Source organism: Lynx rufus, unplaced genomic scaffold (assembly GCF_022079265.1).
Source record: "Lynx rufus isolate CCGP_SWC_20201006 ecotype Redwood Valley unplaced genomic scaffold, mLynRuf1.p SCAF_5, whole genome shotgun sequence".
In the NCBI taxonomy this organism is placed as follows: Eukaryota; Metazoa; Chordata; class Mammalia; order Carnivora; family Felidae; genus Lynx; species Lynx rufus.
Genome location: NW_025814867.1, coordinates 51706598 through 51720755, shown reverse-complemented (window position 1 = coordinate 51720755; position 14158 = coordinate 51706598). Strand labels below are relative to the sequence as shown.

At 40.1% G+C, this 14158-nt stretch overlaps 1 non-coding gene across 1 annotated transcript; it reads left to right on the top strand.

Moving 5' to 3' along the window:
• The first annotated feature begins 693 nt into the window (after positions 1-693).
• Positions 694-799, top strand: LOC124527360 (U6 spliceosomal RNA). Its single transcript, XR_006965824.1, has one exon. It is a non-coding gene; the product is annotated as a U6 spliceosomal RNA (small nuclear RNA).
• Positions 800-14158: the final 13359 nt, after the last annotated feature.

Sequence of the window (14158 nt, the reverse complement as noted above, 5' to 3'; positions counted from 1 at the left end):
TAATCTTATGATCATAGTCTTGCTTTTTCCTCTGAACTGTGGCTGTTCAGAGGTAATGGGCACTGAAGATACTCGTTAGAAATTGAATGTAAAGATTTAGGGAGCTGGAATGGGACAGAATCAATGTGTGGCATGAAGAAAATTGTGCTTGGGAATCCCTTCCCTTACTCTGCCGTTCCTTCACACTACAATGCCAGCTCTATTCATTGTTGAGTTTTGAAGCCCACATTTTCCTCATTGCCTAGTGGGAAGCAGTCCGCAGCCTAAACGCAGAGGTGGCCAATTGAGTGAAACATCTTTGTGAACTCCTTTTGTTAGAAGGGTGTATGCACTCAGGACCCTTTAGTTTCTGATTTCATTGCGTGCTCCTGACAGCAAGGAGCTAGATTACACTAAATCATAAGAATGGAAAACAGGGAAAGAGTGCAAAGGGACTGCCCCAAGCCTCTGTGATGGGGTGGGGTGTTAGTCATCAGCTTTCTTTGAATATCAAAGTTATGCAAATACAAAGAAGGACCCTCCATGCCTTTAACACAGAATGACACTTCTTTCTTTTTCATATATATATATTTTTAATATAGGAAGGTACAGCTATAGGTTCCTGTGACCTATGCCCCTCCCAACCCCCTTATATGACAACTGTGCTCAGACAGGGATGAGTATGGATATAAATGAGAATGTAAAATGTACCAAGTGCTCGCTCGGCAGCACATATACTAAAATTGGAAGGATACAGAGTAGATTAGCGCGGCCCCTGTGCAAGGATGACACGCAAATTCGCGAAGCGCTAAAAGGTACCAAGTGAGGAGGAACCTGAGCAGGGAAGAGTGGGAAAGTGTCATCTGAGTGGTGATGGTGAAATACTCAGGAGTTACCCAGTTGCAGCCAAGGTTTTTTTTGCTTTGGTTTTTTAAAAACTGTTTTTTAACAGTTTGAGGAAAATAGGCATCTCGCTTCAAACACCCCTGACCCCAACATACACCCGCAGCTTCCAATTGTATTTCCTGAGGCTGTGAACTCCTCAGTTTTCACAAGCCAAGAAGAAATTTAGCTAGTTGCTAGTTGGAAAACAGATCTGGGGGGAGTAAGTAGCATGAGTAATGAGTAGGCCATATCCCCTTCCAAGATGTTCCCAACTACTTTTGGACCTAGGCCTGGGAAAAAAATATTATGTGAATTTCCCTTGGAGACACTGTTAAAATGTATTTCATTAATTAGTGTCCACTTAAATTTGACTCAATACCCAGGGAAATCAGTTTTGTTCTTAAATCGTACCAATACATAATAATGATCATAAAACAATACTTTAATATGTATAATATTTATTGCAAAAAGTGCTTGCATATATTGGCTTATATATTATCTTATATACCTTCCAGAATACTTCATTAATTGGTTTTTTGATGACAACATGGAAGTTCACCATTTTCCTAATATTCGGATGATGATAAAAACATTCATATTCAGAAGTACTTATTAAGTACCAATTACTTATAATACCAACAATACTGAGCTCATTTGAGTTAAGTGAAGAACCACAAAAGAAGTTTCTATTTCTATGAAGTTTATCTTTCTGACATTTCCCACTGTGTTTAAAAAGAGAATGGGCAAAGCCATTCGGGTATCAGAGTTTAGTTGGATGATACATGTTCCACTTGTGGAATTGGTCAAGATCAGAGAACGTCTTCATTTCTTGTCTCTTAGAAACTAAGTTGTTAATATAGTTATTCTCTCTGGTATTTAGATCATGAATTTTTCACAGACCCACATCAAGGAGAAAAGAGGCCTTTTCTATGTTAAATTTGAAGAATGACTTCAGATGTTTTGAGTGGATAGCTGTAGAACAGAATGGAAACAGTACAAGTCATGTTGCCTTCCAGAATCCACTGGGCTCTGTTATTGTTAGTTATCTATTGGAATATCAGGCTATGGTCCTTATCCAGTGTGGTTTGGCTTTATTATTTCTCTTAAGATCTTGTTAATGTTCAGTTGATCTGTTTTATATTTCAGAGGACCCAGCAGGATCCTCCTATTAGTATCTCCTATCTAAAGTAGGGAGAAAAAGTTGGTAAGAATGATCTTTTTTTAAAATGGGAATTGTTTCATGTAAACATTCTACATAGAAATACATGTACATAACCACATACAAAGAGTTTTGAATTTGTTTCTTGCAAGCCCATCCTCACTTTCTGTGGAGAGTATCAGAATTGTCTTAGGAAGCTTGCCCTGTGGGATTGCCATGGCACCTACACATCTTTTTGGTAAGTAATGCCATAGCCTCTGAAAACCTGAGAAGTTGAGCAATTGTCCATTCTCGTTACTGAAATATTGTGGACAGAGCACCTGGCTGATTGTGGCAAGAGGATATAGGGTGGGATAAAGGATGACTTTTGCTTCTCACTGATTTCCCTCATCTCTTTACTGCACAGAAGTCTTAATCTTGAGGAATCCAACATTGGGTTGCATCCTAGGTGCATTCAGGGACTCACTTACCTCTAGTTTTTCCAGAGTTTTTCCTCTGGGGCTAATTTTAGCTGTGTCCAGAGACATATTTGAAAGTCAATATTACTTAAATTTTTCATATTGAGTGACAACAGCTGGGGAGGTGGTGTGTAGGGTAGAATGTGCCTGTATCAGCCAACATCACTGACTTGCAGAGCCACAAAGAGACCTGCTTCAGGTTTTCTACTTTGACTTGAACTTCACAGCTTACTTACCCAAACTGTGTATGAGTGGGGCCCTCAGATGGCTCCTTTATCCCCACCTCATCCCACCTAAAGAGAACCATCATCAAAGAATTGTCCATGGTGTCCAGACATTCCCTTAAAGCTACTTTGCCTCTTTGTACACACTCAGAAAACGGGCAGTGCCCAACAGTCTGCCTCTCCCTTCATCTCGTGGGCCTTTTGGGGGTGAAATAATCTATCGTTCTTTACTAGTGCCACTTGTATGAACACCATTGGAGTGTAATCATACGCGGTTGTCCTGTTTGGCATGAGGGTAAGGCCTCATCCTCTGAGTAGGCAGTAACATGTTCTCTGACAGAGGTGGTTAGCTCAGGTCTTAGTTCCAGGGAAGAGACCTAACATGAGACTGGACACCACAGCACTGGACAATACTCTCAATTCGTTTGTTATCTTGAGTTTTCTCTCTTAGGGGCTGAGATATGTTGGAATGTATGTACTCTGGGATGGTGGGTACAAAGATGTTATCCAACATGAGGAGCCAGACCCAGGGCTGGGGTGCGGGTATGTCTTGAACTCAGGGGGTCTGGTTACATGTTTCTGTCTCAACCTCTTTCCCTTAATTGTTTAAAGCTCTTAGTATTTTCTTAAATGTCATGGCCTGGTCTCAGCTGAACTTGAAGGGGAAGATTTGGGCTATATCTGGTCTGGGATATTAAAAGGGGCAGTGTCCTTTGGATTGGGACTGTGATGGCAGCAGGAATTGGGAAGAAATATCAAAAAAGGAAAACAGGGGTGGCAGTGAATCTAAGAGCCCATGTCAACGCCTCGACACTGCCCCACTGCTGGAGGGGATTCTCTCCTCAGGCCCTGCTTTAGAGGAGCTCGTGTTTTCTTAAGGAAGGACGTGGCTTCCTGACAGCTCTTTGGTAGTTTGTTTCTAGAATATGTTTTTGTTTTATGGTTGTTGATTGTCTGGATGTTTCAGTAATACCTAAAGAGAGTTGAGCAACAATTGCTGCCTCAACTAACAAAAAGGCCAGAGGCACCCTATTTGAAGACAATAGTCTTAATCTCTAGAGCGAAAGTGAACCCTTGGCTCTATATGATCATCATAAGCAGGGACTTTTTCCCTCAAAGACAAAATTAAGAAAACAGATATTCTGTTGTTTGGAGACAAGGCAGTTCATAGATATCTGTCAAATGCCATCTGAAATGATGAAGTTGTAGGTCAAAAGAATAGATAACTGAGCTTTTTCTCAGCATCTATAAATAAGACATCAATCATAAGACCACTCCTGTCCAACCAAGCAGTATGTGGAAAGTTATCCACGATGGTTTATGTTTAGGTTGACCAAAATGATTCCCTTACATGCCTCTATGTCTGTGGTTTGAGCTGAATCCACCACTTAAGTCAACCTACAGTAATCCAGCTGCACAGCGCCACCTGTAGGAAAATTATGTGTGGGTGTTGCATGATTTAGCAACATACGGTAGATTTCACTCTTGGCGACCTGTTCATTTATTTTCTTTAATTTCTGAATTGAATGAGTATAACATGTTCAAAACTTGTTTTTATTTTTTTGATAACTTAATGATAAGAATGCTTTCTAGGCATAACACTGTGACTCATAGTTTTGAGACCGCATATGTCTCAAGTATTCTTAATTGACTAACCAAAAAAAAAAAAAAAAAAAAAGAATCCATGTTACTAACACAGATATTTACATTAACTGGCTTTTCTCCCTCTTTTTAAATTAAAATTTTTTTTCTAGAGTTATTTCCTACAGCTTTAGTGAGACATTAGATTTGGTGTTTTGATGAGACCAGAAACTCTACACAGATAGGACCAGATTTCTACCTTGTTCACTGATGTAGTCCTTACACTGTGCACAGTGATTTGCACATAGCAAGTCCTCAGCAGATGTTTGTTGAATGAACGAATGTACATAGTCTCTTCATCTGCCTCTCTTTTAGGGTATGCCTGTAAGGGTTTTAGTTCAAATGCCCCTTCTTTATTGAGGCCTGACTTCCTAATTCAGAATAACCAAATATTGATCATCTCTTTCATAGAAACCAGATTTCCCATCACCCTCTAAATTACTTATTACATTGATTTATTTACAGTTTATTTATTTTATGTATATCTCATCCATTTGACAGGAAGCTCAATGAGGATAAGGCCCGGGCTGTTTTGTTCACAGTGCCTGACACAGTGTGGTGCTTAATAAATAGTAGATGATTGGATGTATGAGTGAATGTTATATACCCACATGCACATCTGCAGTGACAGTCATATGTGGCCCTCTATTACCCTTGAGTAATAAAGAACAATTAAGAATAAAGAACAATTAAAGAGAAAGGCTATAAGCACGATTTAGCAAACTGTTAGAGATTGAGTGGCTAAAAGAGGTAAATTTTATCATATAGTCAGGTTAGCTCCAGGGTTATCTGGTTTGGGTTAGACAACTTGTCTATTTCCATGTATTGTAATATGGCTTTAGATAGGTGTTAGATGCAATTCTGTCTCTAATAACAAACTGTGTGATCTTGGGCAAATTACACAACCTTTCTGAACCTCTTAATATGTAAATGTGGAACACAAATAGTACTGCCTTCCTGCGGTTATTTAGAAGATTAAACAAGATAGTGTATATGAAGTATGTAGTTTAGTGCCTGGTACAGAATAAGGAATATGTACTCAATAAAAGTTATTATTAAATTAATAATAACATTTGAAGTCCATCAGTGGGCTAGCAGTGTCCCAGGACTCAATTTTGTTGTAATTAAATGTATTAAACAGTGTCTTAGGCTCAACTTCAGTGAAAGGAATTATTGCTTTGCTTTTAATGGCTATAAAATTCTACTTAGCTAAATAATGGAATCAGATGAATTCCCTACAGTCAAGGCTAGATTTAGTAAGATCTGGAAGGTTATGGCACAAAGCACACAGTCACTGCAAATTAAAACACCTCTGCACCCAAACATTATAGCTATTTAATAGCATGGTCTTTTAAAATTTCTTTGACAGAAAGAAAATTCAACCATGTAAGAGTTTAAAAGAAATCTATATCCATAACCTCACCAAAGTGCGATATAAGCAATATCCTGTGGTAAACATAATTACGTGAATATCCTTTTAAAAATCTTTTGTCAAAGTTCTACAAATGTATTAGAGTTTTTCCTGATTAGAAAATAAATAGAGTCTCTGAATATAAATGTTTAAAAATATTTAGTCTTAATGACATGACACAAGTTTTTATATATATGTATGTATATATAACAATTTAGATAATTTGCAGTGACAGGTAAGGCCTAAATTACAGGAACCAGAAACCTAATTATTTCAAATTGAATAATCTTGCTAACCAGAGTCACTCATTTCAAGGGAACAAAGGCAATGGATTTTTGAAATTTCTTACTTATCTTAATAGTTCTGTTACAATTTCCCATTAAATTATATCAGAGTTCTTCTGTATCACAAAGGCTGCAGAAGCTGGAAAAGTATTTTTTTATCAAATGCAAGAAAATGCATACTCTCTGCCTAATCCCTGTGTGTGCATGTGGGGATCAGTGGAGGCTCTTATTCTACAACAGTCAGCCTACAATCTTCTCATCAGTCTTCAGTTTGGACCAAAAAAAAATACTATTCAGAAAAAAAAAATCTCACATTTCAGACATTATAGTAGATGTGGGTGGTATATTGTAGAATACTTCTTCTCCATGTTACTTGTGCCCTTGCATTTTTTGACAGGATAAAGACTTTAGTAAGCCACTAATCTCTTGTGTTTGTCATCTCTTTCTTTTTAAGGGGTTGACAGGGTGTGTGTTTAAGAGGAGAATTCTAGCTCACAGCTTCGGAGGTATGTTGGAGAAACCACCTCACCATGCTCTTCCTTTATGTCTCTGGAACATCAAATAAGAAGGCTGTCTTCAGGGATGGTTGAGGGTAGTGAGATCCACAGCTGCCTTTATTATTACCATATTTGCTGCCACCCACATCCTATGAAAAGGACTATGAACTTAAGGGTGAGAGTGACAGTGAAATAATTGAATTTTTTAGATTAGGAAGAGACCTCCTTGATTGAACTTGTATTTTAATTCAATTTAAAGTAATGCCGAGCAAATATTGCCCTTAAGGATTATATATATATATTTTTTAATGTTTATTTATTTATTTTTATTTTTTTATATATATATATGAAATTTATTGACAAATTGGTTTCCATACAACACCCAGTGCTCATCCCAAAAGGTGCCCTCCTCAATACCCATCACCCACCCTCCTCTCCCTCCCACCCCCCATCAACCCTCAGTTTGTTCTCAGTTTTTAACAGTCTCTTATGCTTTGGCTCTCTCCCACTCTAACCTCTTTTTTTTTTTTTCTTCCCCTCCCCCATGGGTTCCTGTTAAGTTTCTCAGGATCCACATAAGAGTGAAACCATATGGTATCTGTCTTTCTCTGTATGGCTTATTTCACTTAGCATCACACTCTCCAGTTCCATCCACGTTGCTACAAGAGGCCATATTTCATTTTTTCTCATTGCCACGTAGTATTCCATTGTGTATATAAACCACAATTTCTTTATCCATTCATCAGTTGATGGACATTTAGGCTCTTTCCATAATTTGGCTATTGTTGACAGTGCTGCTATGAACATTGGGGTACAAGTGCCCCTATGCATCAGTACTCCTGTATCCCTTGGATAAATTCCTAGCAGTGCCATTGCTGGGTCATAGGGTAGGTCTATTTTTAATTTTTTGAGGAACCTCCACACTGCTTTCCAGAGCGGCTGCACCAATTTGCATTCCCACCAACAGTGCAAGAGGGTTCCCGTTTCTCCACAAGGATTATATATTAATGTGTTTCTGAAACACTTGAATATTAGGTAAGTTTATGCTTGCACATCTCTCTTGTATAATCAACTTCTCTCCTTCTCCCTCCCTCTCTCTCCATCTCCGTCTTTTGTTCTGTCTGTCTGTCTCTCTGTCACACACACACACACACACACACACACACAATTGTCTGTTGGTATACCCATATAACAATAAAACAAAAAAACAAAAAACATGACAGTCATCAGATATTCTCCATTTCTCTTCTCATCCCAACGACACTCATGGAAAGAATGGAAACTCATGGAAAGAATGGTCTATACTTTGTGACTCCACTTTCTCATCACTCTTTCCCTACCCAACCCACAACATCCTAGCTTTCATCCCTCTCAGTTCATTAAATTGGCCCTTATCAATGTCACCAATCACCTGTATCTGGCCGAAGCTATTGGCCAATTTCCCATTCTCATCTTACTCTGTCAGTAGTAGTTGATGTTGCTGAACACTCTTCTTTTGAAGCACACCCTTCTTGAACCACTCTTCTCTGTCTTCTGTGACATCATTCTCCTGGTGTTTCCTACTTCAAGGAAGCCCTATCTCATTTCTAATCCTGGTTTCTCCTTTTCTACTAGACATGTAGGAGGGCCCAGAGCCCCACTGACAGCAAGCAAGCTCCTCTAGCTGCACTTTCTCCGTTTCCATGACATTAATATTGCCAAACATGGACACATTTCACATGTGTATCTCCAGTCCAACTCTAGACTGTTTATCCACCTGCCTACTAAGTATCTTCATCTGGATGTCTAAGGAGTATAAGAGGAAGGGGAGATAAGGACCAAGTTGCAGTCCCCTCTGTAAAGATAAGAGAGAGGTTCGTTAACTTATTTCTTGAAACCAAGAGGAGAGTGAACTCAAGTGAATTCTTGAGATGTGGTCAATTGTACTATATTCTCAAATTTGGACAACTATAAGGACCAAGAACAACTTATAGTTGCAAATATAGCTGACCCCAGAACAAAGTGGGGGTTGGGAGTGTTGACTCCCTGTGCAGTAAAAAATCCACTTTTGAGTCCCCCAAGTTTTAACTACCAGTAGCCTACTGTTGACTGGAAGCCTTACTGACAACGTGAATAGTCTATTAACACATATTTTGTATGTTGTATGCATTATATTCTGTATTTTTATAATAAAGTAAGCTAGAGAAAAGAAAATGCTATTAAGAAAATCCTAAGGAAGAGAAAATACATCTATTGTACTACTGTATCTATGGAAAAAATCTGTGTATAAGTGGACCTGTGTGGTTGAAACCTGTGTCGTTCAAGGGTCAACTGTATATACTTATACTGAAACACCATTCAACTACCTAGATAATCTCACATGCCTGGGACACCTCTGAACACCTTGCTGTAAAACTGACGACTTACTCCTGGACTCAGTCTTCCCCAGTCCCACCTCCCTCTCACCTCCACCCTCACTGCTGAACCTTCACGTACTTTTCAGACTTCATTTGATGGTTCAGCTCTTCAAATTCTCTCAGTGTGCCTGTAGCAACCACTAACCCCACTCTGCCAATGGTCCCAGCTTTACACCACTCAACATAATTTCTCCTCACTCTTATTCATGAGACAAAAATAGTGAATATTGATATCGTCCTAAAGGACTCCTCTCAAATGATCCATTTTTATACCAGTCAGGAATTTTAAACACATGTGAGAATCAAATGCTAAACTTATAGAGAAAGATCTAATTCTTTATTCCTTTTCTTATATCCAGTGATTGTTTCTGTCATCACAATTATTTTAAAAGCATCTGGGATTTAGTGCTTTAAAGGAACTCTCTCTGCCAGCTTCAGACATAGTATTCCAAATGGTACTTATTCATAGTTTTACATTCTCTGTTCCATCTCATGACCACCCAAAAAGAACATTCAGTCTGTAAAATGGTATGGAGAGTCCTTTCTACCTCTCCTCGTATTTCAGTCTTGTTCACAGAAGAAATATGTGCTTCTCCTATCCCAACCATTCATAACTCAGTCTTCCCCAGTGGAACAGCAATGCCTAATCTGACTGGTAAGAGCCTAACATTCACTGGGCCACCACCAGTAGGTGGTATTGTTATGCTCTCAATGGCTACATGTCCCTCCTGCCCTTGGCAGTAGGAGCTTGGCAGGTCCGTGGTCATATTTTCAGTCCTTTGTCCCCAGTTTCTGAAGAGCAGTAAGCCTATTTTCAATTCAGGGAAAGAAGACATGGGATGCTCCAAATTGACCTCAAGCCTAAGCTATATTCCTGGATATGAGCCTCCTGGGAAACCCCTGCTTCTAGAGAGTTAACAACACTTGCTCAGATTAATAAAACAGTGCTTCCTGTTTCATGTGGCTATCAACCCTTGGGCAGATCCTCTGCCAGTAACAACCCCTGGGAGGAAAAGAACTGAAGGGCCCTAAGCTCCTAACATAATGATTGAAACAATTTAGAAATTAAAGCAGAATTTCCATTGTGTCAGTTTTCTATTAATGTTACACCAAATTACCACAAATTTAGCAGGTTCAAACAATACCCACTTTATTGTTTCCCGGTTCTGTAGGTTGGAAGTCTGGGCACAGCATGGTTCAGCTGCTTCTCTGCTTAACATCTCACAAGGCTGAAGCCAGGATGTCAGCAGACTTGCTTTCCTTTGTGGAGGCTCTGGAGATGAATCTGATTCCCCATTCATTCACGTTGCTGGCAGGATTCAGTTCCACAGGGTTGTAGGACTGAGATCCCTTTTCCCTTGCTGGTTGCCATCTGGTAGTCGTCCGCAGCTTCTGTAACCTGCCCTTATTCTTGCCTCTTGGTCCCTTGCCTCCATTTTCAAAGCCAACAGCAGCAGGTAGAATCCTTCTCAGATTCTGAACCTCTCTAACCTCCCTCGGCCTCACATTTCCTCTGCGGCATCTGTCTGCCTTCCTCTTCTCTTAGGGGTGATTAGGTTGTCCCTCCCTCCCGGAGGGCTGGGGATACTCGCCCTATATTGAGTTCAGCTGATTAGTAACCTTAATTCCATTGCAAAGTCCTTTCACAGCCATGGCCTACATGAGTGGTTCGGTTGAATAACCAAGGAATGGAAACAACTCTCAGCTCCTCTCACACCCTCAGTTCTGGCTTAATTTTCACATTTGCCCCGAATGCCCAGGCATCAAATTATACTCACTAAAATCCTTCTGTTCAAAGGGCAGCCATTTTCTAGCACTGTCTGTGCTCTGTATCACTGGACAAGTCCCTAAACCTCTCTGAGCCTCACTTTCCTCAAAGATTATAGAGATTTCCTATACTACGGCATTGTCCCAAGTATTAAAGAAAAATTTATTAAGCAAATAAGTTTCAAAACTGTAAAATGAAATGCAAATGTTTATTGTATTAATGTTCTAAAGACATATTCTAAAAATAATATATTAAAAAACAGAGTGAAGGGGCGCCTGGGTGGCGCAGTCGGTTAAACGTCTGACTTCAGCCAGGTCACGATCTCGCGGTCCGGGAGTTCGAGCCCCGCGTCGGGCTCTGGGCTGATGGCTCAGAGCCTGGAGCCTGTTTCCGATTCTGTGTCTCCCTCTCTCTCTGCCCCTCCCCCGTTCATGCTCTGTCTCTCTCTGTCCCAAAAATAAATAAACGTTGAAAAAAAATAAAAAAAAAAAAAAAACAAAAACAGAGTGGAGTGGCGCCTGGGTAGCTCAGTCAGTTAAGCGACTGACTCATTTCAGCTCAGGTTGTGATCTCACAGTTTGTGGTTTCGAGCCCGCCTCTGGCTCTGTGCTGTATCAGCACTGAGCTTGCTTAGAATTGTTTCCCTTTCTCTCTGCTCCTTCCCCACTCATGTGTGCATGCTCTCTCTCCCTCTCTCTCTCTCTCTCCAAATAAATAAACTTTAAAAAATAAAAAAAAAATAAGAGTGGAAAGTTTTTAAAAGCAACAAAAGAGAGATTTTTAGAAGAAACAAAAGAATAGCTGAGTGTTAATTCTAAACTAGCATATATATGTTTTAATATGATGATTGGTAAACCTAATTGGAACTGACGTCAGAAAACGTGCTAGAGTCCACTCATTAGCTGGGTGACCTTGGTCATGTCATTTCATTTCTCTAGGTTTTTTTCCCCTCATCTGTGAAATTAATGTGTTTAACAAGAGAATCTCTCATTCAGCTCCGAGATTCTATGCTTCTATTTTATGCTCTTTCTTCAAGATGCACTAAGAATCGGAGTTGCAAGAAGCAATCTATTTATAGTGAGCTCTTCACAAGATGACTGTAAAATGTCTGAGACAAGCTCATAACACTGGGACTAGAAATCTCTTCTAGGATAACCTGAAATATGTCTGTAAATCCCCACAGGTTTGCAGTCCTTTATCATTATAATCAAGCACTTCTTCAGCACCCAATTCCAAAATATTCAGCTAATGAACAGTTTCAGTTCAGAAATTCATATTATTTTATTGACTACATGCTATTATGTTTCAGAAAAATACTAAATATAATGCTGTAATAAAAAGTTGAATTTTTTTCTAAAGGAAAAATCAAGCATTAACATATACTGTAATTTAACATTTGTGAAACTCTGGATTTCTCTAATTTTTCAAAATTTGTACATTGAGTCAGAACTTAAATTGTAAAACCTGCTTTTTTTCTCCATAAGATTTCTGCTTTTATTTCAAACAAACCATGAAGATTAAGCTGTGTGTCTTCAGTTATGGTCTTGAGAATCACTAATGAATGCATTCAGTTTGCTGAGCTCTAGTCTATTCTACATCCCGGGTCTGGAATAAAGACTATTTTTTATGAATTTTAGTTTTGAACTTTAAAAAGGAAGCATTTTCCTCAAACTCCCTTTTGGTGGGTTTTCATTTCTATCAGGGAATTGGTGCAGGATTTTTAGGAGAATGAGGCCGTGAATTTTCAAGCCCCTTTTCTTTTGATAGGCACCTGGAGAGCCCGGCTCCCTGCAGGGGCCAGGCTGGAAGCAGGAAAATGACAGGGTCGGCCGAGTGTGAGCACACGTCCTTGTCACATTTGAGTTAGTGCTTCTTAAGGGGAAAAAAATGAGTTATTTTGACCACACTGTGGTGGTCAACCAGCCTTCACTTAAAGAAAATAATTTTCTTTGCCATGGTAATCTCCTAGGTTGTTGTAGCTGGCTGGAGCTGAAGTTTCACAAGATGAATGTGGTGTGCAGTGTGTGTAGCTCTAATCAGTTGCACGTGTGTGATGGCTTCAGCCCTATGGCTTTGCAGAGGGTTTGAGTGGAAACATCGGACCGACTGACGCTCTGAGCAACATAGGAACATGGGTGGGTTCACACACTCCACTTGTAGCTGCTCAGCCAGAAGCTGGCAGTTTTCACCCCGGGGGGTTAGAAACAGCAGAGAGAATGCGACGCCTGGGTGGCTGCGTCCATTAGGTGTCTGACTTTGGCTCAGGTCATAATCTCTCGGTCTGTGGGTTCGAGCCCCACGTGGGGTTCTGTGCCAACAGCTCAGAGCCTGGAGCCTGCTTTGGATTCTGACTCCTTCTCTCTCTGCTCATGCTCTGTCTCTCTCTCTCTCAAAAATAAATAAACATTAAAAAAAAAATGGAACAGCAGAGAGTAAAAAAAAGAAGAGAGAAACTGGGTCCGTAAAAAAGAGAGAAAGAAGGATGGAAAAGTAGCAAAATAATAGCAGACTTTGAACTTGCTCTTGGAGTTGCAAGAAAAGAAGAGGAAAAAAAGAGATGCCTAGGGTCAGATACTTGTTGATTCGTTTATTATTCATTCAACAAATTGAGTTCCTGCTTTGTGCTCGGTATTTGTGCTAGTTGTTGGAGATCCAACAGTGAACAAAACAGATTCTGTCCCTGCCCTTGAGGAGCTGATGGTCTGCTGGAAAGGCCAGTCTTAAAAGTGCCTTCAAGTACTACTTCCATGTCTAGCTTTGCTCAGAAAGAGAGGAACTCAACCGATGAGCTAGAGCCTCCCAACCACCCTGAGAAGGTACTCCTGCCAGCTCTGAGTTCTCCTCCTCAAGCATAATGTGCTCCTGTTAGGCCCGCCTCACTCAGCTCCTCAACTGCTGAAGCTATGTGTTTGAGGAAGCACTTTCCAATTTTCAGTTTGGAAGACTGGTTGGCAAGTCACAGTTTAGAGTTTTCTACTAGACAGATTTGTTTGTGTTGGGGGAAGAACAGTTATAGAGTGACATATGCATTGTCCTTAAATGGAGTTGGAATACTTCTGTAGCATAATCAAAGTATTCAGTCCCTGAGGTAAGAACGGGTGAGAACAAAGGAGGACAAAACTGGGACACAAATTGGTGACTTTCTTTTTGCCTCTCTCTGGTCCTCTTCAAACTCTTACCCTACTGAATGCTGGAGAATGGCCCTGCCCTCCCAGATCAGAAATCCTTTCCACAAGTCCGGCTCTATTTGTCCTGTATGTCCTGTATTTGTCCTGTATGTCCTGTATGTCTATTTGCCCTGCAGATACTGATGAGGCCAGGAGTAAGTTCTCCCTCTACCAGCCAACCGTTAATGCCCATGTGGCTCAAATGAGTTAGTGACAGAGGATTTCAGACAGTCAGCCAGGGCAAGGGTACGGGCAGGGCCTTTGGACTCTACTCAATTGTTTGCTTATT